The sequence below is a fragment of the Sorghum bicolor genome, chromosome 10 (genome assembly GCF_000003195.3).
Source record: "Sorghum bicolor cultivar BTx623 chromosome 10, Sorghum_bicolor_NCBIv3, whole genome shotgun sequence".
NCBI classification, from domain to species: domain Eukaryota; kingdom Viridiplantae; phylum Streptophyta; class Magnoliopsida; order Poales; family Poaceae; genus Sorghum; species Sorghum bicolor.
The window spans coordinates 23,082,560-23,110,502 of NC_012879.2; the positions used below are offsets into that span (position 1 = coordinate 23,082,560).

At 41.6% G+C, this 27,943-nt stretch overlaps 1 pseudogene; it reads right to left on the reverse strand.

Annotated features, from left to right (window-relative positions):
• Positions 1–27,943, reverse strand: part of LOC110431118 — a 119,366-nt pseudogene that overhangs the window by 29,154 nt on the left and 62,269 nt on the right.

The window sequence follows — 27,943 nt, forward strand, 5'->3', positions numbered from 1 at the left end:
AGGGTGGAGTGGTTTGGGTTCCTCTCGGTGCTTTTTGAGAAAATGAAATGCATATTCTCTATTGCGTCGGTGGATAGTTTGGTGGAGTCGCAGGAGTGTTTCTTGTTGAGAAACACTCATCAGACACTAGCAACAAAGGCATCAGACACTGGTCTAGCGTCCAGTGCATTGTGGATTAGTGTCCCTCGTCTGTACAAAGTGTTGGAGCATCTGATGGGCTCATGTCGGATGCAAAGTGGACACTATTTCAGCGTCCGATGAGTAGTGACGTCAATAGGGGCGTGAACGAGGGTTTTGAGTGTAGTGCACGTTGGACGCTGGCTGATTCCAATGGCCTACCGCCAAATGTGTTTGATGCCTCCCCAAGTGGTTTTTGAACTCTCTGAGTAGCGTCCAGTGTGAGGGTCGCGTGTCTGGTGTATAGCATCTGATGCGTTCGACGGTCACTGACTATGAACTTCAACATTTAAGTGACTGTTGGCATCCCTTACGCTGCACCCGCTAGGTTGTCATTCCTAACAAGACGTAACAAATGTGGTGGTAATTATAATAGTGGCACTTATAAAATATGAAACATAAGTTATCCGTAAGCGCACAGATAAAATACTCCTGTTATAGCATTTCACCTAGGAAAGTTCCAGGTATCATTATTTATAATTTTACCATTGGGAGCTTCAAGAAGGGATCTAGAAGAGAAAATTGATATGGCTAAAAGAATTACAAATGCATACCTACAAACAAATCAATTAACCACTTCTATCTAAATAGGGGTAAGGCAGATAATGGTAATAATAATAATAATGATAATGAGATAATGATAGGGAATCCATAATTAGAGATGACTCATAGGATCAAGTACGGTAGAATAAAGTGACACAGTTAAAGATTTTAATTCCTAAGTTTACATCCTATCTACTAAGTCTTAGGGCTTCTATTATACTATTTATTATTTATAGCAAATATCAATCTTCCATCTAAACATAAGGAACATTACTTTAGTGAATTCAAGAACATAGCAATCCTTCCCCAAGTAATTGGGTTCTACTTGGCCTAGATTTGGGGAGTGGACTACATAGGACTCAACAAAGCTGTCACCTTTGCAATCTACCACATGGCCCGAAAAATAGGGTACATTCGTAGGTAAATATAATCTAGACATCATGTCTACATTATTTCTACCACCTAATTCAATCCGGAGTTGAACTAAGCGCTCTACAAACATATGTCTAAACTTATTATCAATCAAGACTATATCAAAGATAGAACTAGAATAAGCTAAGAATAGAATAAATAAGAACATAATGATATTGAACTAGCACAAAGTCGTAATTACAAGATATAATGATAAATGTTACCAAATCTCCTGACATTGATCTGAAATCCTGAGCCACGCTCAACTCTACTTGTATCTAACTAGATCTAACCCTAAACTTGAAGTGGAGATCTAATCTTCTAATAGGAAACCCTAGCTTTTCTCTTTGGCATTCTGAATGAGAGATCAACTAATCATTGATGATTGATTTCTCAGGGGGTCTACCCTTCCTTATATAGCCCAGTAGGATGAACCATAGCCTTTGGATCAAATCGACATAGAACAAGGGTCAAGATGCATTGTAGAGGTCAGTTGGAAGCTGTCACGTGAAGTGGAGGTCACTTCTAGGGGGCCTAGGCTGGCTGGCCTAGCTAGTGGGGCCAGCTGGCCCCACCTGCCATCGTGCTCTCGATTTGTTCTTGTGTCTTCTGATGTCCTCTAGAACCTTCTCATCAATTGTTGTGGAATTTTGACGTGATTTGGTTCGGTTCCTTGGCTCCTAGTCTTCCTCGGATTATTTTGTTTTGATCTGTGAAAATTCACAAATCACCAAAGTTATGTAAGTTGTCATGTTAGTCCGCAAAACTTTTGTTTGGTGATTCTTTCGGAGTATTCTAGATAATTCTTGGTTGTATCCGTCAGGGACTCCCTTGTTCAGACTCTAAATTTAGCAAATGATATGTCCGTTTTGATCGTCTCGAAGAGCTCTTCACAATGGTATGCTCTATTTCATTATTTATGGTACTTTTATGTGATGAAGTATCAATAATCTGCAAAATAGATGAGAGCAACATAACTCGTGGAACTTATTAGAATAATCCCTATAACTATGCATTAATAACACTTTTGCCATTATGTTGTGCATTAATTGAAAGTATAATGCTGACATTAGGGACCGTCAACAAGCTCTCCCAAGCTTGCCTTTTGCTAGTCCCTTAGCAAACTACCATGATGTATCAGGAGTTGCTACAATACTTTCACACCTTAGAGGTACACAAATATTCAAAAAGGAATTGTTTACCAAACAATGGATAAACTGTTCATTCTTGAAACTTACCCATGTCACCTTTGTTGATACTGTTGATACGTCTTAACGTCACTACTAGAACTAGAGATAATTCCCTACTCTAAATAATGGCCCTAGAAATATTACTGATTATTCTTATATCTATTGGAAATTCCGCAAGCGCACAAAATATATCGATTATAGAACTTCACTTGGGAGCACCAAGTATCGTATTTATTTCCACAGGGAAGCTATATGTGGCTAAGAAATAATTCTAATGAACTCACTAAGAACAACCTAATCTATCAGGGGTGATCTAAAAACTGATGAATTGGATGTGGGTTATAGACTAAGTAAAAACCTAACTACTACTAACTATGAGACAACTAGACGTAATAGGAGAGGCCCTAGAGTGTGTAAGCAAACAATATATCTACCTAGCTCAAGAATATCTAATCTAGCAATTAAAGAATCCTAACTAGTACTTCGGACCGTACGTGTCCTCAACTCACCACAAGGTTGATCATGAATGATGCACAATGAGGTCTATGATTTAATAACTTGCCCCAACATGGTGGAATACAAAGGAAAACAGGGCTATCACCACCTGCCACTACCACAACTATCTGGAGGGCTAGCCACAAACTAAAGTAATGTATAGTCTAAGCACCATGCCTACACTATATGATACTACTCTAATCCCATGCAAGAACTAGAGCACTGACTAGCTGCGAAGAACCGGTACTAGAAGTAAACAAGACAACTAAACTATCTATAACTAAACTACTAACACTCAAGCAATAAGTATATCACTCAATGTAATAAGTAAAGGCACTCAATGCAATAAGTATAGTACTTAAAGAAAATGCTGAAAGTAGAAAAAATAATGCAAGAGCACTTACAAAGAGAGAAATACAAGAGCTATACCAGAGGCTTCAGAAGACTCCTCTCTATAGCTCTGGACTCCACTCTTCACTCTCACTCTACCTACTAGTCTCACTAGAGGGTGGACTACACTAACACAAATGACTCAACTAGCTTTCTCTCTATATTGGCTCCCCCAATACAATAAAACTAGGGGGTATTTATAGGACAGAGGTGATGGGGTGCTACGGAAGCACCTGGCGTGAAGTGGAGTGGCGGGCACCATGATCCTACGACGACTGCCACCTCCCATGAATCGACTTAACATCTGATAGCTCTATATCATCCTCAGAGGTAGTTTGCTTTGTGGGTAAGTCGGTTGGCACGTGTTCGAAACAATTGTTGCATCTGGTGGAAAACCACAATCCATGTGACCCTTGTTCCCTGCATTTGGATCAAACCGACTTCACTTCAACATCCCAGATGTTGCCATAGATGAAGTCACGTGGATCGGTCACATGGTAGAGGAGGTAGGGTGGCACCCGCCAGGTGAGCCATGGCGGCCGCCACCTGGACCTAGCGCCCACCACCCTCCTGGGCCCCAGTGGGCCAATAGGTGCTGGACTGCCTCTTGGTGATCTAATTCTTGCACATTTTTGACATTTTTCCTCCATACAAATAAAACTTATGTACAAGTGGAATTCCATTAGTTTAAACCAAATTCCCTATCATCTATGTCTCTTTTATCCATGAATTGATGTCTTGTTGATGGTTAAAATATGCATTTAGTGAGCATCAACAAGCTACCCCAAGCTTGCTTTTTGCTGATCCCTAAGCAAAGACTAAGCCTTAATAGTGATATACCTTAATTAGATGATCAATCTCTGATTAACATGTTGACATCATAAAAAACAAGTGCCCCTCACCTTCATTACCAAGGAACTCATCACCTTCCCTGCACATAAGATTAGAACTCATGCTAGCTAGAAAGAGGGTTTATTACCCATGCCTTTTTGCTCAATCAAATCATATGGAGTTTTTCATGCATTTTTCAAAGAAAGCATGTCTAGTTATTTTTGTGGCACACTCAGCCTCTCATATGTAAGTGGAAATATATCCTCACTATAAAGGCTATGCATGATGCCTTCAATCCTATCACTAATTATTTGTGGAGTTTCTAAATAGGAAAGGATGTGGTGCATACAATGCTCAGCATAGTGTTGCAAAGTAAAACAATTGGATCAAATGAGCAAAAGGTCATACTATAGATCAAGAAATGTGCATGTGTGATAACTATGGTGGCTCCTCTATCATGGCATTTCTCCCCTTAATTGTATGGTTATGGCTATCTCTTTTCTTTTTTTTGCTAAGACACATGTCTCTCTCTTTTTTTCTAGATAGCCATACCCAAATTCAACATTTAAATTTATGAGGAATAAATGTTTGCCATAGAGTAGAATATGATGGAACATGCATGTTTGTGCGTACCTCTCGGTGTGAGAGTAGCAATATATAGGTGGGTGTACGTGATTCTTAATCTTATTAGCATGACAAGCTTCTCAACTAAGACTCAAACAAAAGCTTGATTAAGATCAATACTAGCATGCGGCCAGGTGGGATTAACTCTCTACTAAAGTGTATGGAATATTTGGCTTTGGTAGGTGTTTTAATTGCCACAGAAATACTAGAGCAAGTTTTATTGCAGTTAAAAATAGAGGCTCCATAGATTGATCTTGCTAAAGGCTGGACTCGAAACTTAGTCATTTCTTCACTAATCATTTTGTTCTTATATCTCAAGTTTAGTTCTAGTAATTTATCCCATAGAAAATCAGGTTCATGGCATAAGAAAAAAGACATAAACAAGTTTATCATTAATTAAACACTAATTTTAGGCATGATAACTTGTGAGTGAAAGTATTTTATTCAATTTGAAACAAACTAAAATAAACAAGGTGATAGAAATTTTATTTATTTACATAATAACACTAATAGTTTTGGGTTTTCATTTTAGATGTGATATTAAAAAAAGAAAATAAAAATTGGTCAAGCTTAAGAAAACTTACCTCTTGACGGCGGTCCTCCCCCAAGCTGGACTCCATCAACGGGTTAGGTCATACATCCACCCAGTGGGCCTTGTTGTTCTGCGCGAGCGAGTTTATCGCTCCAAGCTCTCCTGACAAAACTGTTGAAAATCATGTGAAAGAAGGTTAAGGTCCTGGCATATTGCTGCGCCATAAAGTTGTACTCCGTGAAGCTAGTGCTGCAGGTATCCTATGTCATGCTCCAACCCCGTGCTGGTGGAGTAACGAGGAGGATGACTCAGTGGATAACCATCCGAGCTCATAACGTCATCCTCCCAGCGAGCTGTTGTTGACGGTAGATAACTCCTAATTTTAACCATCAACTTATCATGAAAAAGGACCTATTTCCAAGCACTCATATAGGGTTATCACTAACAGAATTCCATGACTTTTGGTGAATGTCTATTTCTGTACGGGGTTACTGGCATAATAACAAAAGAAGGTCGACATGTCAGAATTACATAGAAGACTCAGGAACAATCTAGAAGACTCGGGAAGACACCACCTGAAATGTGGGGCCCACCTGCCATAGGGCAGGGGCGGGCGTCCCACCCTGATAGGGGCAGCTGCACGGGTGTGGGGGTATAAACCCCTATACCCTTACGGCTAGACTTGGGCCAGGAGGCTTGGCCCATCACGAGGACAGTTCGAGGTTTGATCCAACTGCTCGGAGTTTCGCGTAAGGAAACAAGACATGGAGATCAAGCCGGATTCTGGTCAGTCAGAATACGAATTGATATCGTACTATCTATGGCAATTGTAACCAACTAGGATTAGTTTCCAAATTTGTAACCCTACCCCCCGGACTATATAAGGAGGGGCAAGGGACCCCCCTTGGGACATATTATTCTCTCAACACAATCCAATACAATCAGACGTAGGACGTAGGTTGCGCACCGTCTACCGATAAAAACCTAGATAAAAACCTTGTCTGTGTCTTGCGTCACCATTGAGTTCGTAGCTTGCGCACCGTCTACCGATAAACTACTACCGTGGGTATACCCCAAGGTAGACTGCCGACTAGCTTTCATCGACAGTGGCGCGCCAGGTAGGGGGTGTGCGTACAGCTCTCTCGGCGAACAAGATGGTCATCGTTCCAGCTTCCGCGGCCGTGCCTGAAGGCCTCACGTTCACCGTCGGCCAGATCACGTGGACGACTCATGGCGGCAGCCTCACGACCACGACTTCGGAAGAAACCCAGATCCGATCTTGGACAACGGCGGCGTCGACTCCGATCACGCTGACTCCGAGCACTCGACCACCGCTCCCTCGTTATAGGGGAAAGAAGGTCGATGACTCAGACCTTTTCTGAGCCTTTGATCATGCTGATCTCAGGCTCCTCGAAGCTTCCCGACTGGGATCTCGTGCCGATCTGATCAAGTCGCGTCGACGGACTCTTTCGACTCCTTCCGGCGAACTCCTATCGTCACACACGAACAGCTGGGGACGTCTCTGACAATAACTTCCACCCCCACGGGGCGGTCCGTCGAACTCAAGGCAGACCCAGACCAGAGTCCTCCCTATGGGCTAAACAACTCGGCCGTTCACTACTCACGGCACATCCAATCCCTTTTCAACAGGGCGGGTTGGTCGCCGAGACAGAGCAGTCGACCAGCTCGCCATCACGTCAATATGGTGTCAATCAGTACTGCCGAACGATCAGGCTTCCAGCACAAACTCCAGCACAGGGTCCGTCCCTACTGAGGTTATAAACTCCGAGGACGAAGATTACGACCTAGATTTACCACCGTATCCCCCGGGTTTTTCTCAACTGATGAGAGTGATTCATCAAAGGGTCTCCACCAATCAGAGTGAACCTCGCGAATCCTACCTCCACTGACTTTGAGGATTAATCTTAAGCGCACGTTTAAGTTGGTTTGATCCAAGGGCTATGGTGATCCCTAGGGGGCTATAAATAAAGACCCTGACCCCGCTGAGATGTAACTCTAAAACCCTAATTTATATTTTCTAGAGAGAGTTAGACAGAGAGGGGTTCTTCGAATGGATCTGTCTCTTTTGGGTGATAGCAACAAGAGAGATTGAGAGAATATAGGGTAAAGATAAGAGTTGAGGAAGCCCGGCCTGTCGGTGCCTTCTTCTTCGTATCTTCAGCATTAAGTCTCCTAGTCCAAGGCTTGGTTCTAGAATCGTTTGGCAATTCAACTTCTAATACTAGTAAGTTATTGTTCTTATTGTTCTTTGGTTTATGATTTTACATTATTCGCCTCACATAGGGAATAGAGTAATTATTTGTAGCGTATGCATGGTGCTTGGGCTCTGAATACTCATAGATACTCCCTGTTTGGCCAGATTTGTGGTAGCCTTTTGGGGCAAGTGACAATCCTCTTGGGTCTCAGTAATCGACATCCCGTCAGGAGGTAAGGTAGGGTATACGGTACTAGGGTTAAGCACTCTCTGAGGTGTCGCTTTTCTCTAGTTACTTCTCTTAGAACGATATCTAAACACTTAACATAGGTTAGAAGAGGATTGAAGAAAGAGTTCTCTCTATATCGCTTACATCTCACTATCTTGTCTTTCAACCCATATGTAGTAGTTAAGATAAAAGGTAAGCCTTTTGCACGCTTTCTCCTAGTGGTAAAAAAATACGATACTCTAGACTTATCTCCTGGGTGAAGTGCTCACTAATATCCGTGCGCTTGCAGATTATTTGTCTTTGATTCTTTTGTGTGCATAACTAATATCAACAAGCATTTCTGGCACCGTTGCCGGTGAGAAAGATGGTCTGCTTAGATAACCTTGTCTTACTCTATCTTGTAGCACACTTTTATCTTTTTCTATTATCTCACCTTTTCTTACATCTTAACTTTTCTTTTATGGATACCTTAAATTCCATTCCTATCCTTCAGTTCTCTACACCCACGGAGACCAGCCTAGTGCCACATGAGTCATCGCAACCTATCCAAACATGTAGCTATAGGCTGAGTCCGCGGTTGATTGCGTTGGTCCAAAGCCTAGATGAAAATCCTTACCTACACATTAGAGATTTTGAGCAAACATGTGACTGTCTTCGCATTGAAGGCATATCTGATCAAACTCTCCGTCGGAAGCTATTTCCTTTTTCATTAAGGGGAAAAGGTAGACAATGGTATAATAGAGCCGTAGGTAAGCAACAAGGAGATTGGGGATCTTTACGTTCTAACTTTTGTCTAGATTTCTATCCCATCTCCCAAATCATCGACCTTAGAGTCAAGGTTCTTACTATAAGGTAAAAATCTAAAGAATCCTTGGCTTCAGCCTAGAATCAATTTGCTACACTTTTAGCAACTGACCCAGACCTTAGTCTACCAGACCCTATTCTTTTACAACATTTTTATAAAGGTCTGAGTAGAGAAAGTAGAAAGTTGCTCGACACTACTTCAAGAGGATCTTTCTTGCATGTCTCTTCTGAGAAAGCAAGATTAATCCTAGATCAAATCCTATCCACTGAATTAGATTACCTCCTAGAAGTAGAGCCTCAACCCGAGTTAGCTGAAACCAACCCTTTTCTAGACACACCATCCACTTTAGCTAACATATGTCTAGAGCAAGAAAAAGAAGAAATTCCATTTCCAGATTTTATGCTAGACATAGAACCTGATCTGTTTCCAAATTTGGAAATGTTTTGAATTATCACTCTCTGAATAGGCCACAGAGAGACTCTAGAGAGTCTTTTTATCCCCCTAAGGATATTCCTTCTGGAAGAACGTAAGGAGAATTAGTATCTATTATAAGTAATGAATCGTTAGAAGAATCAGAGCTTTCCACCTAAATAATTTGTTTGGATTCCTCTTCTATTCTAATTCATTACATAATCAATACAGATCAAATAAATGCTCTCTATAATCTAGTTGTATAGGGATAAATATCATGTCTATGTCTCTTGCAGAACATTTAATACAAGCATGAGATTAATCCCAACAATAAAATTCATGACAAGTCTCTCGGGACATATTATCCCCAGTTTAGGAATCCTACAGATCCTACCATTCAGGTAGAAGGAACCCCAATGCATTTAAGCTTTTATATCTTTGACACATGGAACTTTGACCTATTGATAGGACAACCTTTTAGATGACTTCTCTATGAAGCACAATCTGGGAAGCCTAAAATTTGCTTAGGCAAGAAACTTCAATCCCCATTGTCCATCTCACACTATTTAAATTCTAGGACCGAACCTTATCCAAAAGAAGACCCGATGGAGGAATTTAGAGCTGCATCCTTAGACTTTTTAGCCAAACCAGGATTAGAAGATGAAACTAGATTGTTCATAGAAGAAGAAGCTGACCCTTCTAAGGAAGAACCTTTAGATGAGTTTGCAGTATCACCTAAACCTCCTATTTAGCTTTAACCTTTACCAATAGGTCTTAGATACACTTTTCTAGGTGACGATCCAGAGTCTCCCGTCATTATAAGTGATAAACTCACTTAGGAGTAGACTCTTCGCCTAATGGCAGTGCTAGAAAAACATCACTCAACCTTTGGCTACTCACTCCAGGACCTAAAGGTTATTAGTCCTGCTCTTTGCACCCATCGCATTCCTATAGATCCTAATATTTCACCATCTAGAGAACCCAAATGTAGACTCAACAATGCAATGAGAGAGGTTGTAAAGAAGGAAGTTTTGAAACTATTGCACGTAGGCATCATTTATGCTGCCGCCGCATAGTGGGTGGGTAAGCCCTGTTCAAGTTGTACCTAAAAAGGGAGGTATGACTGTTGTCCAAAATGAGAGGAATGAGTTAGTCCCTTAACGCACCGTCACAGGATGGCGGATGTGCATAGACTATAGAAAGCTTAATAAGGCAACTAAGAAAGATCACTTTCCATTGCCTTTCATTGATGAAATGCTAGAGCGGTTAGCCAACCATTCCTTCTTTTGTTTCAAAGATGGATATTCAGGGTATCACCAAATCCCTATCCATCCTAATGACCAAAGCAAAACAACCTTTACATGTTGCTGACATTTACTACTGTCATTACTAAAAATAGAGATAAACCCTACCCCTAGCAACAACACCAGAAATGCGTGGTATATCATTAACTTATCAAATAGCAACTAACCACTCTAACAAACCTAAGAATGAAGTAGGTTGTCTTCCCTAGTTATATTGCTAGGAATTTAATATAGATTCACATGTTCTAGTGCAACTAGACACAGAATGCAAGCGGGCAGATAATTATACCATTGTAGCATTTTACCTAGGGAAGTATCCTGTCGATTTATATTTATACCACTGGGAAGGCTAAGTGTTAAACTACTATCTATTATATTGATAAGTTACTATATAGGATGAATAAATAATATTACCCAACTCATGTAATCTACCCATAACAGGCAGAGATCACAAGATAAATATGGATAAATAATAGTGATAGCATAATCATCAAGTATCCTAATTAAAGATAATCATCAGAGTATCTACTAGTCATAATCATAGGTAGCTAATGGATAAACTAGGGAGTTGGATCTAAGGTAATTTTATAACTATGTCAATGAATAACTCTAATTAGTGCAATTACATCTAGAAATGATCATTAAGTCAACCCTATATCATAATTACATGTAAAGAGGCATCAACTAATGAGGGTATTAAGACACAAGGGTCACCTCCTTCGCGACCGCGCCCATGCCAGTCATACGTACAAAGGGTGGACTACAGAGGATCCAACATAGCTGTTACCTACGCGGTCTACCACATGTCCCGACACGTCAGGGTGCACTTGCAGATAAACAAGATATCTAGACACCTGTAACACCCAAAATTTTGATTTTAACAGGAATTAATTTGATTTATTTGAGTATTTTGTGGGCATTTGAATTTAGCAAACAAATAATTTTGTGAAGATTAAGATTTATCATAAATTTAGAAACATGAATTTGCATTCATGCTGGAGCATATTTTAATCGGTGCTTGATTGTTTTTGGTTAGAATTTAGTTGCACACAAAATTCTATTTGGAAAACTGTTTTGGAAAAGAAAGAATAAAAGAAAAAGAAAAAAATAGAGGAGAAGGCCTACTGGCCGAGAGGCCCAGCCAGCCCCCTTTCCCCCGCACCTCCTCCTCCCCCGGCCCGCTAATGCGGCCCAGTTTTTCTCCCCAGCCCAGCAACAGGCCGGCCCGCGCGCGCACTCCCTCCCCTCCCTCTCTCTGCTGCTGACAGACGGGCCCCGTCCCTTCTCTCGCTGCCACACGGGACCCGCCGAGGCGGCGTCTTCCTCTTCCTCTTTCCTGTTCGTAACCGAGCAGGAAACCTCCTACTGAATCGAATCCGTGGAGCCAGGATTTTCTTGCCCTTTTCGCGAACTGAGACCCTATAAAGCACCCCACGATGCCCCTCGTTGTGTCTTTTCATCTATTTAGCGAAACCAAGCCTTAAACCGAGCAGTTTCGGATCTCGTCGGGAAGAACTCCGCCGCCGCGCGTGGACACGCCCCCACGCTAGCTCTCGGCCCGAGCAACGACCCTAGTCGACTTCGCGGTGAGCTGCTCGTCTTCCCGGTGTTTTTCTTTCTTGAAACGGTGCTCGAAAACGCGAAGTCAGCGGACGCCGGCGAGCTCAGGTGCTCCGGCCATGGCGCCACCGTGCCGGAGCTGTCTCCCTGGCGGCCGGCCGCCGCCACCTGGCGCCCCAGACGCGCCTGAGCCGTCCATTCTCAGATCAAGGGCTCAAATCAGAGGATAACCCTTTGGGGGGTATTTTTGTTAAAGAGTCCTCGAAGATTTCTCTATTTACCCCGCGGTCCCTGGCGCCCTGGAAAAGATTACGTTTTCTGTGTTTGAAAGCGTATTCCTGTCTGGTTCAACTGAGCGCACGGATATTCAAATTTCATTAGATCCGTAATTACATGCTCTACATGTTAGAAATATTAGTTTACTGTTTTGAAACTTTTTAATTTCCTGGTACTATTTAATTAATTATTTCTCTATAGGAAATCTTAGAAAATTCATATCTTCCACGTTTTAATTCCGATTTTCGTGAACTTTACGTTTGTGTGATCGTAGCGCTGCGTAGAATATTTTCATCAACTTTTATATTTGTTTTACCACTGTTTGGTGTATTGTTCTAATTATAGCTTGTTTGCTTCGTATATGATTGTCTACATTGGATTGCGTGTTGCTGATTAATGATCGAATATAGACAGTGAGCGATACGTTGGAGATCAAGGTTAATCTTTTGAAGACCAGCAGCAGGCTCAGGAGAGCTTTGATCAAGGCAAGTATAACTTGGGATCATCCTTGTTACCAATTCACTTATAAATACACATATATATCATATGCATCCTTTCACCTTGTCGACCTTAGCAAAATCATAGATGATTGTTACCTGGATTCCTTGCTACCTACTTGACATGCATTTGGTGTAGATGTGCTAGTGCTTGATATAATCCATGATCTTGTAAGATGATTAATAGCTATACAATGAACGTTAAAAGATGACAAATAACTATATGAGATCTTGTCTGTAAGTGATCACCGGGACAACAGTGCAACCATGAGGGCTATAATGGCTCTGGCTTTAGCTCAGTATGAAGACCTTTTCTAGCTTGTTAGAGGTTACCCGAAAGGGCGGAGGGGCCGAACCAACACGGGTATAGTGCGAGCCCCTGTCCCTATGTGTATAGGCTGCACGCCATTCGGAAGGGGGGTATCTATATATGCTCGCGAAGGAAACCTTGCGGCCCTAACATGTTAAACGAACTTTTGAAAGGCTTCATAGTGATCCCTGCCGACCTTCCTTGGAAGTGGGTTAAGAGGCTGATCACCTCGGGCGAAAGGGTAAATCATAACTCATGGGTAAAGATGTACAACCTCTGCAGAGTGTTAAAAACTGGTATACTAGCCGTGCTCACGGTTAAGAGCGGCCTTGGGGTTCTTGCTGCGACGACGATGAGCTTGTTAAGTTGTTATGTTCATTTGATTATCGTTTATGCTAAGAATTAATTATGCTTACACTTGATCATGTGATTAATGGATTATTTATGCTACCATGACATTTGCTATTTAATTATGAATATGCTATCCACTATTAAAAGCTTAATGCAGTCAAACCCGTGTCAGCTATTTGAGCCTCATGAACCCCTGGTTATACTTGTTATGTATGATATGTGCTCACTCTTGCAATTTCCCAACACCCCAGGTTATGCTAAGGATGATGATTGGATTGAGGACTACCGTTATGAGTATTAGGCTTGAAGTCAACCAGTCAATGTTGTCCCTGTGTGGAGCTTCCGTCGAGAGCGTTGTTTAATATTATTATCATTTTTGTGTAAGACTATGTGATTTATTATGTTTTGCTATGTAATAAACACTGCAATGGTACATTTGAGATTTGTCTACTTTTGTGTGCGACTATTCCAGGGGCACATATGAGACTTTTATGCATCCTATTTTGTTCTTAAAATATGGGTCTGACAAATTGTTATCAGAGCTTTGTTGACTGTCGGACGCAAGCCTAGTTAGAAATTGGACGTCTTAAGGTTTTGAAATTGCTATAAAATCCTTGTTCTATAGACCTTGATATTTTCCTCTATACTATATCCTTTTCGTTGCTACCCATCTTCACCTTGATGCTTATTTTAAAGACTTGTTCTCATCCCCACTCCTTGCTTGATATGCTTTTAGAACCTTTTCTTACCACTCTCTGGCGTCTTTGAAATAGGAGTTATAGGATCTTTACCCTTAATATGAAGAGAACGATAGTACCGCAAGTTGAGTTAATGCTTGAAGTGTGAACCTTTGATGCTTGGTTTGGTTTGTTATTATGCTTATGTTTGATTTGGATCTTTGTAATGAGTGCAATGATCTTGTGGACTTCATCCACAATTTCGTTTAGTTTATAGGCCTAAGGCATAAGGATTAATGAACTAAATAGTTGGGTTTGGTTAAAATCCTGTTTCGGTCCTTTGCTGTTTTCTGGAGCGGTCTGCAGTAAATCTGGTACATCTCAAATTCTGTTCGTGCAATGTTCATCAAATTTTTCTGGAAACAAGTAGACTTTCATATGCTTCCGATGCCTCAAGAATGACATTATTATCTGTTATGAGCTGTGAGGTATGGCTGTTCAAAGTTGAGGTTTCTGTGCAGTCTGGAATTCTGGAACGGTTTTGGTTATGTCCAGTTTTGACTAACTCAACGACAGAATCTGTTAATATGGCCCAAATGAAAGTTGTAGATAACTCCTTTATATTTCCAACAGTGCATAGCATGTATCCATTTGAATTCTGGAATTCGAGATATGACTGATTTTCTGATCTACTAATATTGGATATCGCCCAGAAAAATTCAGATTCAACTATCTCCTGTATTTATCATGTTGGACATTACTAAGACATGATTCTGTACCTTGGAATACAGATGGCAGCAAGGGGAAGAGGCAGAGGCAGAGGCCGTGGCATGGGTGCCAATGATCCAATTACTGTGGAAGAGCTCATGTAAACTCAGAATGAGATGATGCACGTTTTCATGCAGCACCTACAACAGCAATCTCCACCACCACCACCACCTCTTCATGTGAGAGATAAGCGTGGCTCATTTATGAAGGGAAGATCTCCAGTGTTTACACACTCAGCTGATCCTATGGAGGCAGATGATTGGCTACGTGCTGTGGAGAGGCAACTGAACATAGCAGAGTGCAATGATATGGAAAAGGTGTTGTATGCTTCCGGACAACTTCAGGGAGCAGCTCAGACTTGGTGGGAGTCATATCAAGCTGCTCGTCCCAACCATGCTCCTCCTATCACTTGGTTGGAATTTTGCAGAGACTTTAGAGCACGACATATCAATGAAGGAATGATGGAGCTCAAGCAAGAAGAATTCAGATCTCTACGGATGGGTTCTATGACTGTGGCTGAGTATCATGACAAGTTTGAGCAACTGGCTCGCTATGCCCTAAATGAAGTCAGAGAAGATGCAGATAAGCAGCGTCTCTTCATGAAAGGTCTTTACTATGAACTTTGGTTGCAGTTGGCTGGAAATACCTACCCTACCTTCCAGGCTCTGGTGAACCGTGCTATTATGTTGGATAACATGCGCCAAGGCCAAGATAAGAAGAGGAGGATGCTAGCACCAGGTTCTGGAGGCAACAAGCGCCAACGTTTCAATTCTCAGCAGGGCGATCAACAGAGGTTCTAGGGACCGATTGGTCAGTGGGACCACAACCAACAATCTCAGCATAATCCTAATCAACAACAGAGTGGACAACAGGCTCCCCGCTCGGGAAATTCAAATACCACCGCTATGAAGAGAAGTGCTCCCAATACCTCTACAAGGTGTTTTCGCTGTGGGAAGGAAGGACATATGTCATATGATTGCCCGGAAAGGTTCAACCAGCAGAACAACAATCAAAAGTCTAATTCTCATGGAGCAAAGGTGAACCATGTGGCTACAGAAACAGTTCAGGAGGGACCAGAAATCATGATGGGTACGTTCAGCATCAACTCTATCCCTGCTACAGTTTTATTTGATTCTGGAGCTTCGCATACATTCATATCACAAGCATTTGTTAGAGTTCATAGCATTCCACTAGTTGCCATGAAAACCCCTATGCTAGTAAATTCACCGGGTGGGACTATACCAGTTTCTTATTGTTGTCCATCAGCAAGTCTTTCTTTAAGGGGGGTAGATTTCCCGGTTAGTCCTATGGTTATGAGAACCTCAGGCATAGATGTGATATTGGGTTTGGATTGGATGAAGAAATATACTACGGAGATTAAGTGCGAAGAGAAAGTAGTAGTTGTGACAACACCAAAGGGAGAAAGAATCAGTGTTGATGTGTAGCAGTACAAGCTCCACACGCAGCTACAGTGAATCAGATAGAGGAAGATGTGGATCTTCAGGACCGTGTAGTGAATGAGATCCTGGATGAATTTTCAGATAAGTTGCCAGGTATGCTACCTGATTAGAGACATTGATTTTGCTAGTGCAATGGAATCGGTATTTAGAGACAGAAGCAACTTGGGAAGGAGAGGATGATTGGAGAGAATCGTATCCACAGTGGATTGTTTATGCACCGCTCAATCTTGAGGACGAGATTCTTTTAAGGGGGGTAGAATTTGTAACACCCAAAATTTGCTTTTGAATTAATAGGATTTAATTGGATTTAATTAAGCATTTTTGGTGAGCATTTAATCTAGTAAAGAAATAATTTTTGTCAAAATTAAAAATCCATCATAAGTTTAGAAACAGGGTTGTGCATTCATGCTGAAATTAATCTATTTATTTACTTGCTTGTTTGTTTATCCTCTATGTATTTTGTTTTACTCCAAAAAAAGATTTAATATCTCTTTTCAAAAAGGCTTTGGAAAACAAAGAAAAAGAATTTAAAAAAGGGCGGGAAAACCCCCTGGAAAACAGGCCGAAGCCCCCTCCCCCTCCCCCAGCGCTCAGGCCCAGTAACCCTGCCCACCTTCTCCGGAACAGGCCGCGCGCGAGCCCTCCCCTTCTCCCTTCCTTTCTCCGACCGACATGTGGGCCCCACTCTTTCTCCTCGCTGACAGCTCGGCCCTACTGCGCAGTGCCCTTCCTTCTTCATCGTATCCTGGGCGGATTCTTCCCCCAGCTCCGAGCCGATTCCGTAATCTCCGTACTCTCCTTCCTATCTTGTGTGCCAAGCTTCTATAAAGCCTCTAGATCAACCCTGTGACCCCCTCTTTGCACCTAATTTGCCAAACCGTGCCCTAGCCGCCGTTTCCTTGCGTTTTGGGATCTCACCGAGCAAAGTTCTTCGCGCCGCCGCCGCGAGCCTCCTCCGTCCCATCTCAGCCCGAGAAAGCAACCTTAACGAGTTCGGGGTAAGCTTCTCCTTCGCCTGGTATACTTCTTTTGATTTCTAGCGCTCTAAATCACGAAAACGGCAACTCCGGCGAGCCTCTCCCATGGCGCCGCCACGCCGGACTTCTGGAAACGGCCGGCCCGCCGCGGAGTCCTCTGGGAGCGATCTCGGCCGTCGGATCGAGAATCAACGGCCGCAAATAGAACTTACCCCTTCGGGGTCATTCTTGCTAAAGAGCCCCTGTAAGATCTGAGTACTAACCTGCCGTCCAATGCGCCCTGGGGAAATACGTGTTTCAATTCCGAAAGCGTATTCCTATTAGTTTGGTTTAAAATACGTTTTCAGTTAATTACAGAATTGCCACTGGAATTGTTTTGCTCATAAAATACACATTTTAACTCTGTTTTTGTCCATTCAAATTTTGTTAGATTTGTATTCACGAGCTCTACATGTTAGAAGTATTAGTTTACTGTTTTGAAACTTTTTAATTCTGCAGTAGCATTTAATTAATTATTTCTCTATAGGAAATCTTAGAAAATTCATATCTTCCACGTTTTAATTCCGATTTTCGTGAACTTTACGTTTGTGTGATCGTAGCGGTGCGTAGAATATTTTCATCAACTTTTATAATTGTTTTACCACTGTTTGGTGTATTGTTCTAATTATAGCTTGTTTGCTTCGTTTATGATTGTCTACATTGGATTGCGTGTTGTTGATTGATGATCGAATATAGACGGTGAGCGATACGTTGGAGATCAAGGTTAATCTTTTGAAGACCAGCAGCAGGCTTAGGAGAGCTTTGATCAAGGAAAGTATAACTTGGGATCATCCTTGTTATCTATTCACTTATAAATACACATATATATCATATGCACCCTTTCACCTTGTCGACCATAGCAAAATCATAGATGATTGTATTCTGGATTCTTGCTACCTACTTGATATGCATTTGGTGTAGACGTGCTAGTGCTTGATATAATCCATGATCTTGTAAGATGATTAATAGCTATGCAATGAACGTTAAAAGATGACAAATAACTATATGAGATCTTGTCTGTAAGTGATCACCGGGACAACAGTGCAACCATGAGGGCTATAATGGCTCTGGCTTTAGCTCAGTATGAAGACCTTTTCTAGCTTGTTAGAGGTTACCCGAAAGGGCGGAGGGGCTGAACCGACACGGGTATAGTGCGAGCCCCTGTCCCTATGTGTATAGGCTGCGCGTCATTGTGCCATTCGGAAGGGGGGTATCTATATCTGCTCGCGAAGGAAACCTTGTGGCCCTAACATGTTAGACAAACTTTTGAAAGACTTCATAGTGATCACTGCCGACCTTCCTTGGAAGTGGGTTAAGAGGCTGAGCACCTCGGGCGAAAGGGTAAATCATGACTCATGGGTAAAGATGTACAACCTCTGTAGAGTGTTAAAAACTGGTATACTAGCCGTGCTCACGGTTAAGAGCGGCCTTGGGGGTTCCTGCTGCGACGACGACGAGCTTGTTAAGTTGTTACGTTCATTTGATTATCGTTTATGCTAAGAATTAATTATGCTTACACTTGATCATGTGATTAATGGATTATTTATACTACCTTGACATTTGCTATTTAATTATGAATATGCTATCCACTATTAAAAGTTAAATGCAGTCAAACCCGTGTCAGCTATTTGAGCCTCATGAACCCCTGGTTATACTTGTTGAGTACGATATGTGCTCACTCTTGCAATTTCCCAACACCCTAGGTTATGCTAAGGATGATGATTGGATTGAGGACTACCGTTATGAGTATTAGGCTTGAAGTCAACCAGTCAATGCTGTCCCTGTGTGGAGCTTCCGTCGAGAGCGTTGTTTAATATTATTATCATTTTTGTGTAAGACTATGTGATTTATTATGTTTTGCTATGTAATAAACACTGCAATGGTACATTTGTGATTTGTATACTTATGTGTGCGACTATTCCTGGGGCACATATGAGTCTTTTATGCATCCTATTTTGTTCTTAAAATATGGGTGTGACAGAAAAACATGATTGATGAACATGGAATGGAAATGATTGTGATTACTCCTAGTGTAGGAATAATGCATATGTGAACTGGAGTGTGTACGTGATCTTGGCTTTAAAGGCATGACAAGACTCTCATTGGGTATACTACAAAGGTTGAGTGAACTCAATGCAAAGCAAGCAACATTAATGTGCAAAAGTTTTCGTAACTCTAAATGTGTATTATATATGGCTTTGGTAGGAATTTACTTTGTCATACAAGAGCTCATCATGTAAGATTTTGGGTTTGCAAAATAAATCTCCCGAACTTAGTAATGCTAGGAATAAGATAAACAACAGCTCAGACTTTCAATGATCATATCAACCAACTACCTAGACTTAGCTCAAACTTATGCCTCCACAAGTTGCAGGTTCAGAGTAAATCTTCAAATTAAAACAGTAATGTCCAAAACTTGAGAAAATCTAATGTTGGAATCTAGGTACTTGTAAAGAATAGAGCAACTATTCCTCATTTCCAAGACAAAATTTTAATGTTTATCATTTAGTTCTTATTTAGACTGACTCTAAAAAGACTCTAACACTTAACTAATTATAAACTCACAAAAAGACTCTATGACTTGTGGACCTTCATGTGCCCACATATTTTTGATATTTTTATAACTATGTAGACTCGATAATCGCTTAGGTATAGTTACCTGATAACTAGGGGATGCTCCTCCCCCAAGCTAGATGGTTGCAATACTTTGTGTTGATGTCCTTTAGAGCGAGCTAGCCAGTAGCGAACCCGGTGGGTGCCACTAATGGACTCTCTCCTTGCTATGATGTTATTCTTGCATAGTCATACTCCAACAAGAAAACCAAAACTCGAGGCTTGAATTTAATAATGGGTTAGCAGTCAGCCAATAAGCAATTGATTATTCTTATGAGCTAATTTTGCAGAATTTTGTGTTCCTTTTTTTGTATTTTCTGATTTTATAATGCATGAAGTAAATATGAATGCTATTTAATTTTTTTATGACACCACAGTAAATATCCCTAAGGGGTTACCATAAGTTTATTCTCATGGGGCTTTGTTATTTATGATGCAGTAATTAAAGCAGTAAATATTTGTTTGTATTTTGTATTAATATGCCAAGAGAAATAAATATGCTACTAGGTGTATTAAAGCAAAATTACTAATGCATACTAACTTAACTAGATAACTACCATTCTGACCTTATGGCTAGTGTACGGAATTTAAAGTCTACCGACAGGACTTAAATGGCAGAGAGGACTCACACAGTGGGTTCATTATCTAAGGTAATCTCAGTCAACTCCCCGTCTTGTGCTGATGCAGTACGTGCGTCTTCCTTCCATCTTGCTTCTGTCTCTTTCGTTTCTTCCTTCTCTAGTTCCAACTCTTCATCTCTATTCTCCTTCTCCCATGCTTCTAATCGGGCAAAGATATCCTCTTTCTCTTTCTTGGCAATTTGGTCCATCTTTTGAGCTTCTTCAGCCCACTCACTCCATCGGGGTGCTTGTGTGTTTTCTTCTTGCTCCATGAGGTGATCTTCATATTTCACAATCTTGCCAGGAAAGTCTTCCCATCCACAGTGAGACTGGGCAGCCCGACGGCGGGCTTGATGTCTTCTCCTGTTGCATTGCTTCTAGATATGCTCATGGTTAATTTGTGTTTTAAATTGACAGCATACCTTTCTGGTAGGTAGGTTGAAGTGTATATGCCCTGATGCAATGTAGATGTTGTCTTTGGCTGTGTAGAGGAAAGGTCTTCCTAAGAGGATCAGGGACTCATCGTCTCCCTGCATGTCAAGAACTAGAAAATCTGTAGGTATATATTGTCCTTGAATTCTTACCATTACATCCTTGACCACTCCTTCCGGGAACTGTTGGCACTTGCTAACACCACTTGAATACTAGGTTGTCATCCCCAGCATGGCACTAGACTGTACTATGGTATTTATACGCACACAGATAATCCGCAAGCGCACGGATACCGTTATAGGTTTTTCCCGGTTAAAGGTTTTATCGTATCCACAGGGAAACGGGAGAATGAACTACGCTCTAACTTAACCAAGATAAATAGATAAGTGTAAATAGGAAAGATGGTAGAATTGAATAAGAACAATATTAAAGGTAAGATAACAATAAGTGATAATATGGGAATAGAGAGTAGAGCAATCTAATATATGGGCGATGGTAGCAGAATAGAGAGGATAACTATGGTTTCTCTACTTCAAAGGCATATGTCTATGTCTGGGATGAACCACGTGATAAGAATACACCACAAAGGATGCTTATCCATAGGCCGATAAACCCTACCCGTCCTGCTAACAAGAGGTGGACTACAGGGGACTAACGTAACTGTCACCTACGCGGCCTACCACACGATCCAGCTAGACAGGGGATATCCACAAGTAATCTAGGTCTAAGCACCACGCTTATACCTATACTACAACTCTCACCTATAGCGTCCTATAGATTAAAGTACTCAAAAGAGTTGTGAACCAGAACATACATGATTAGTAATTGCATAATGAATTAGAAGTAGATTACCAGAGTCATCCCATGAGCAAGCTTGATTAGAGCTTGATCATGATGAAGTACAACCGGAGGAAGAACCAACAGGCCGGCCTCTCCTCTAATCCTCCTTCGCTCTCCATCTCGCTACTATCTAGATCTACTCTAGTTTAGAGAAGAGAGGAGAGCTCTCATCTCTAAACCCTAGCTTTTGCTCTGTCTATGAATAATGAATAATGATCAAGGGGTGCCTCCTCCAGGGGCCAGGGGGTCTGCTTATATAGTCCCCTCAAGTGAACCTGGGCCGTCGGATCAAACCGATATTGATTGAACGGTTATTCTTGATCCTTTAGGTCGGTGGATCATAATCTGCGAAGTTGAACGTGATTGGCCGAAATAGGTGGGCGGGCGCCCTAAGGACTTGGGCGGGCGCCCTGTCCCTGAGCCCTCTCGGCTTTCGCTTTTGTTCCTGTGGCTTCTAGAGTCTTCTAGATGATAGAAAATTGCACGGCACGTTAATATCTCTATGTAAACCCGACATGTGGGCCTTTCCTCCATATTTCCTGATAACCCCCTGCAGAAATAGACAAACACCAAAACTTGTGGAATTCTGTCAGATAAAACCCTAAGTCTAGGTGTTGGTTGCATTTGGATCCTTTTCTTTATTTATTTGATGATTATATTTAGTACTTAAGGACCGTCAACAACTCCCCCAAGCTTACCTCTTGCTCGTCCCTGAGCAAGGATGGACTCAAGAGTTTCTGCAGTGATTTTATGCCTTAAAGGTACACATGCGTTCAAACAAGATCTCATCTCTAGGTTAAGGTAAATTGTTAAGAGTTAAACTTACTCATATTACCTTCCACCATGGGGCTTGCAACCGTCACTTGTGTCTTGAGCAGTTAAAGGATAGAACGGTCAAGTCAAGCACCATGTCTCTTGTTCTTTGATCAACTATAGCTCTGGGGTTTTTTTGTAGATTTTCAAAGAAAACTCAGAGATTCCTTGTATGACTCTCAAATCTCTCTTTTGTGGTATTTGTGGTATGAGGCATAATGATATTGCCTTCTCTCTCACCCTACTCTAGCAAGGTTTTGATATCTGGAGCTCATAGGTGGGAGACAACTAATACATACTTACAAGACATTTATTGCATATTAAAACCATGGATCCAGAGAAACAAGTCAATAAGTCAAATCAAGATGTGCATGTGTGGCGAATGAATGGTGTATGGTGGTAATAATGGTGAAAATCTAATTCTACTTTTGCTCTTTTGAGGGGATACATACCTTTCTTGCACTTTGAAGGTTTTTGAGGGGAATGAGATGCTCTATATTTTCTTTTTCTTTTCTCTCAGGTGGGTATCTTGTACCCCTAATTCTACTGTCGGACACTTGTCCATTTTTACCTCTCGTCTCACTTTTTATTTTTCTTCGAGGTTCCGGGCACTTGCCCCTTTTTATTTCCTCGTATTTTTTCCTTTTTTTAGAGCACTCACCCTCCTAGAATAATGTAGCAAGTGGTCGTAACCAAAATATCTGGAGCATTCATTTCACGGGGAATAACAGGGATAGGATAATGTTTTTGGCTATTCTCTCCTGGATAGGAGTAGAATAATTTTGGGTAAATCTGGAGATGGAAATGAATGGATGTATGTAGATGCGTACTTCTGGAGTAGAAGCAGCATGTATGAGTGAACGTGCAAGTGAATCTTGATTTTAACCGCATGACAAGCTCCTAAGGGTCTACACAGCTTGGCCACACTCAATGCTTATAAGCAGTAAAAAGTAAATGTATGGTTCATAGTCTAATAAGCATGTATATATGGCTGTGGTAGGATTTTAAACTCTCATCATACAGGAACTCATCATGCAACATTTTAAAGATTTTCAAAGATAAAATTCTCCAGAATTCTAGCATCTCTAGGAGCAGATAAACAGCAGCTCAGCCTTCCCATATCATATCCGTTAACGACTTAGACTTTAGATCAAGTACTCTTCCCACAAGTTCAGGTTTAGAGCAAATCTTAATTCATAATAGTCATACCTAAACTTGAGAGAGATTTCAATTTTGAGAACTAGTCATGGCAGAGCAACTATGCATTATTTCCATGTGAGAGCTTATCATGAGGGTTCATTGCAAACTTTATTTATTTATTTATTTATTTATTTATTTAGCAAACTAAGCAAAGATATATATATATAAGCATAAAATCTTTATTTGGGTTTTTATGATTATGCATCTTTTTATTATTTGAGTAAAGTATAAACGCGAGTAGAAACACTTAGGTGGATAAATGGGGGTGCTCTCCCCTAAGCTGGGTTTTGACGTAATTTTCTTCTGATGTAGCTAGCAGGTGACAGAGGTGTATTTGAATGTCGGCAGCACCCTGACAGCGATTAGGATGTCCTCTCTTTGCTAGTCTTCTTTGATCCTTGAATTCTGTGGAGCTCAAATAGACAACAAAGCTTTGTGGAACTGGTTAAGTGTTAGCATAAAATCTCTTTGCCTTTATCATGTTGAGCTTCCTCTAATAAATATTACTCTCTTTGGTAGGATCATAAATTTATTTTTATATTTTTATTGTAAGATGAAAACATATTTATTTTATGCCACCACAGTCAATATACCTATGGGTTTTAAACCACAAGTCTACTCTCATGGGGCTTTATGATGCAATGCAATGATATATTTTTTTGTTTTCTTTTCTAATGCTAATGTGCAAAAGTAAATATGCTAATGCAAGTGATGGAAAAAAAGGAAAAGGAATGCAAAAAAGATAAATATGTATAAATACCGATTTTACCTTCCGGCAAGGATCCAATGTTTTAAGTCTTCTGGACAAGACTTCTCACCATGTTCATTCTTTAGGTGCGTCATTTGATTCAGGTGCGGACCTTGACGTCTGCACCTCTTGATACGGTGTCACCCATATTCTTCATTTGCCCTTTGGCCTTAGCTTGTTGGGCGGCCCCATGAAGCTAACCTTGACCTTGCCACTCTTGTCTTTCCTTACAATGTAGTGAGCATTAAAGGCAAATGGTCTAGCATGCTTGGGCAAGGTTGGTGGTAGTGGTGCCTCACACTCATGAGCAAAGTGTCCTTCTTGACCTCACTCAAGGCACTTCTTTGGCTTTGGCTTGCTTGGTTGATCATGAGTGGCTAGTGACTTGATGAGCTTGCTTTGATGAGCCTTGTAGCCAATCCCACTCTTGTCCATCTTCATGACGGTGTTAATGATTAGCTCACTTTGAAGGTCCTTTCCTTTTGTGAACTTTGCTAACCCCTTGGTTAGATGTTATTTCTCTTTCTTGAGCTTGTTGTTCTCTTGAGTTAGCTTCTTGATGATTGGGTCATTGTTGTTCTCTAACTCTTCTAAGATGAATGACTCATCTTCTTCTTGCTTGTCAGACAACAAACCAAGCTTGAGATATTGGTTCTCTTCTTTGAGCAACTTGTTCTCATATGCAAGCTTCTTATCTTGATCAAGTGACTCAATCACTATTGTGTTGTGCTTGGCTTGCTCTTGCAACTCTTTCTTGAGCTTAGCATTTTCTTCCTTGATCTTGATAGTGTCCTCATAGCTCTCGGCCACTACCACTTTCTTGCCCTTGCAACCAACACATTTGCTAGTGCTCTCCACAAGTAGGTCATCACAAGATGTGGCTATATCAAGCATAGCAACATTGTTAGTAGCAACATGTGTTTCATTGATTTCAAGATCATATGCTATCTCTAGATTATCATAGTTAGCTTTTAGAGTTGTGAACTCTTACTTCAAAGCTCTATGTCTAGCGATAAGCTCATCATGAACACTCTCAAGTTTATCATGTTTTTCTTTGAGCTCTTTTAAAGAGAGTTTGAGCTCCTTGAGCTTAGTGGTCATGATTTCATTTTGATCTCTAAGCTCATCACTAGATTTAAGCTTTGCTAGAAGTGATTCATTTTCATGTTCAAGCTTATCATTTTCACTTCTAGTCTTTCTTATGACTTTAGTGTATTTGTTTAGCAATTGCACTAGTTCATCATAAGAGGGTGATTCATATTCACTATCACTCTCACTACTCTCATCCTCACTTTGTACCTTCCGGTCTCCCTTGGCCATGAGGCATAGGTGTGTAGAGGATGTAGATGGTGGTGAAGATGATGGTGATGAAGCATCAATTGCAATAGCGGCAACCTTCTCATCATCACTTTCGCTGTCGGAGGAGTCATCACTTGTGCTTTCAATCTCGATGAGCCAATCACCAACAATGTAAGCCTTGCCATTCTTCTTCTTGTGGTACTCCTTCTTCTTGCCACCTTTCTTCTTGTATGGCTTCTTGTCGCTTCTCTCATCATCACTTGAGTCATTTTGCTCTTTGGTCTTCTTCTTGTACTTGTCCTTCTTGGGTTTGGGACATTGGTGGGCAAGGTGACCAAGTTGACCACAATTGTATCAATCCATCTCAGAGATGGGCTTTCTCTTGCTACTAGTGAAGAACTTCTTCTTCTTGGAGTCAAAGTTGACTCCATTCTTGTTGAGCTTCTTCAACATCTTGGTGGTTCTTCTCACCAAGAGGGCAAAGGATGCATCATCGTCACTTGAATTTGATGACTCAACTTCAATCTTCTTGGCTTTGCCCTTGTGAGAAGCTTTGAGGGCCAAGTCCTTCTTCTCCTTCTTGGCCGATGAGGAGCCATCTTGGGGGTTCATGTGCATGTACATCTCATGAGCGTTGATCTTCCCCAATATAGACGTTGGTGTGGCGGTGGAGAGATCGCCTTGATGAAGCATGGTTACTATGTGCCCGTATTTTTCAACGGTTAGAACACATAGTATCTTCCTCGCCACATCCGTCGGACTCATTTGATTGAGCCCAAGTCCATTTAGCTCCTCTACAATAACATTCAAGCGAGAATACATTTCATTAGCATTTTCTTTTGAAAGCATTTCAAAAGTATTAAGCTTGTTCATCACAAGATGAAAGAGTTCCTCATGCTCACTCTTGGATCCCTCATGGAGCACACAAAGTTCCTTCCATAACTCATGGGTGGTTTTGTGGTTCCTTACGCGGTTGAACACCTCTTTGCAAAGATCTAGTTTTTGGCCTTTGCATTCCACTTCTCGTTTTCTTGCTCTTGTGGAGTAAGAGTGGTGTCTTTTGCCAGAGGGGTAAACCCTTTGGTCGCGGCTTTTAGGCTCTTAGTGTCACATGCCTTGAGGTATGATTCCATCCGTATTTTTCAATACGGGAAGTCATCGTCATCGAACATGGGTGGCGGTCCATCCCCGTTAGACATCTTTTCTATAGGCAGTGAAGCCTAAATAATGAGCACTAGGCTCTGATACCAATTGAAAGGATCAAGATGCCCAAGAGGGGTGGTGAATTGGGCTTCTCTAAAAATTTAAGCAACCTATAAGCTCTAATTCAACCCCTTGTGCCTAGTGTGACTAGAGAGCTACTGGATAAAAGTTTTGCAACCTAGTTCCAATCCTATTCTACCAAGGCAATTCTAGGAATGTAAAAAATCAAAGTAATTGCACAAAGTAAATGCTAGAAAGTAAAGGAGGAGGGCAAGAAAGTGCTTGGCGATGTTTTGCCGAGGTATCAGAGAGTCGCCACTCTCCACTAGTCCTCGTTGGAGCACCCGCACAAGGGTCTTGCTCCCCCTTGGTCCATGCAAGGACCAAGTGCTCTCTACAGGCTGATTCTTTGACACTCCGTCGCGGTGAATCGCCCACAACCGCTCACAAACTTGGCACGAGCCACCCACAAGAACTCCGGGCGGTCTTCGTGCCTCCAATCACCACGGAACCATCTAGGTGATGGCGATCACCAAGAGTAACAAGCAAAGAACTCTCACTTGACCCAAACAAGGCACAAGTGAGTGGTGGATGCACACTTGACTCTTGGAATTCCACTAGAGAAGGATTCTGACAAGAAATTACTCAAATCTCAATCCTCTCTAGGCTCTTGCTTCTCTTGCACAACAAGGTGATTCTCAACTGATCAAATGGGCAAGAGACCTCCCATGGATGAGGTGGAGTATAAATACTCCCCATCAAGTTCAAGGGCCGGCCAACCGTTATACACTAAAAACGGGAGCACCGGACGCTGGTTATGTTGCACCGGAAGCATTGCACCGAGCGTCCGGTGACCTCATAATGGCTAATTGTACTCTTTCTGATAGAGCACCGAACGCTACCTGATAGGGTCTGGTGACACCGTCCGGTGTGAGGGTGAATCTTACACCCTCCCTGAGTTTAGGACCGGACGCTACCCGGTGAGTCCGGTGCTAGCGTCCGGTGCCCTGGTCACCTTTTGGACCTCCCTGGGTATAGGACCGGACGCTACCTGGGGAGTTCGGTGCTAGCGTACAGTGCCTAACCCTAGGCACTCAGTCACT